We start from the raw sequence: 1,779 nt of genomic DNA, 5'->3' as shown, positions 1-1,779 counted from the left end.
TTCGTTCCCCAGCGTGGATCCCGCTTTGGGGTCCCCAATCTAGCCGGTCAGCACACAGGGAGAAGGTTCCTCGGAGTTTAGGAAGGAAAAATATCGCCCTCGCTGTTCTACCCGCCCTCGGCCCTGGGGTGACGACCGGGGCCAGGGCGAGGCCTGTGATGAGACGCGGGAGGTGAGATGGACCGGGATGGACGAGGGGCCCAGGGGACCCGGGGCTCCTGCTCTTCCCCCGGGGCAGAGGGAGAGAAAGAGCAAATAAGCCCCCGAGATCCCACCTCTCGTCCCAAGGCCCTGGTACCCCAAGGGGACCTCTGCCTCGTCCCCCCAGCTCCTCATCTAGGGAGCTGGCCATGTGAAAACACGCACAGCCTTTCAGAGTCGCCAACCACGCCTGCCACGCTCGGTCACAACCAGCTCCTGCCCACGGTGGAGGTTGGGGAGCCCCCACCCCTGTCCTGTCCCCTTGGCTGGGGTGGGGAGGGGAGGCTGAGCCAGGGGAGCCGAGAGGAGGGAGGTCCCCGGCGCCTGGGACGGAGCAGAGACGGGTTTGGTGGGATGTGGAAGCGACCACTGCCGGACAGAACATCAGACCTTCCTACTGGATAGGAGCCGCCTAATGAGCCAATTAGTTAGGAGTCATCTTTACTACGCGCGGGTTCAGAGCAGAATATCTCTGTCAAATTCTGAGGGAAGGAAGGAGTATTTCCTTTTTATATCCTTCGAGGTCAGCGGTTCTCAACCTGTGGGTCGCGACCCCTTTGGCGGTCGAACGACCCTTTCACAGGGGTCGCCGAAGACCATCCTGCATATCAGATATTTACATGACGATTCATAACAGTAGCAACATGACAGTGATGAAGTAGCGACGAAAATAATTTTATGGTTGGGTCACCACATGAGGAGCTGTATTTAAAGGGCCAGAAGGTTGAGAACCACTGGTCCAGGTCTTTGTGTAAGTTATTTGTGCAGACAGCTTGTAACCTTGAGTACATGTTATATCTAACAAACACCTGGCATGAGAATATTATCAGTATCAGCGTATCAGCCCCTTTAGATGGCTAGCTTACAAGGTCAGACAGTTAAGTTTATCTTTCCTATTATTTAAGCTAAAACAAACAAACAAAGTTATTTTACAGAATAAGAGACCGTCGAAAAATAACAGAATTGACCTATGGAACGAGGGATCATCTAAAAATAACAGAATTTCAAACAGCAGTTTACAAAGGAGGTATTATTATGCTTCACTACTTCGTGAGGAGCCGTCAGTATCTGCAAGAAGGCGGTGGACGGATCCGCTCCACCCGGTGGAAACCAGATAAAGTCAGATGTAGGAGGGCAGGAAGCACACACCAACGGAGCCCGTGCACCCCCCAACTCAACGGCCGGGGGGCAGGCCTTACCTGCAGGTCTGCCTAAGAAGGCTCCCTCGACGTCCCACGCAAGATGGCTCGGCTGACGAGGCCCACAGAAGGGTGTCGGGGACCGGGACACGCGGCCAGCATCCTGCAGGGAGAGGCCGGGGGTAGGCGGTGAGACTCCTGGCCGCTTAGACCCCTCGGCGCCAACCCCACCGGGAAACCAACGAAGCCGGGCGCGTCCTGAGCAACGCCAGGGCCTGGGGATGCGGATGTGCCCCGAGGACAGGGCAGAGGACGCCACGAACAGAGTATTCGTTCGGCCAAGGATGGGTCCGTGGAGACGGCAGCCCAGGACACTTCCCAGGGGTCCCGTGCTGGGGCGTGGCTCGGGGACCCCGGGCCCACACCCCCGACACACACA

The 1,779-nt window shown here is 57.1% G+C and overlaps 1 protein-coding gene across 1 annotated transcript in view; it reads right to left on the bottom strand.

Moving 5' to 3' along the window:
- Window positions 1-1,779, bottom strand: part of PITPNM2 (phosphatidylinositol transfer protein, membrane associated 2) — a gene marked incomplete at its 3' end in the record, with an annotated part of 79,892 nt that overhangs the window by 73,566 nt on the left and 4,547 nt on the right. The window contains exon 3 of the mRNA XM_015567256.1: window positions 1,401-1,503. The remainder of the gene's footprint in view (window positions 1-1,400; window positions 1,504-1,779) is intronic.

Source organism: Myotis davidii, unplaced genomic scaffold (genome assembly GCF_000327345.1).
Source record: "Myotis davidii unplaced genomic scaffold, ASM32734v1 scaffold223, whole genome shotgun sequence".
Taxonomy (NCBI): domain Eukaryota; kingdom Metazoa; phylum Chordata; class Mammalia; order Chiroptera; family Vespertilionidae; genus Myotis; species Myotis davidii.
This window is presented reverse-complemented; position numbering and strand designations above follow the sequence as displayed.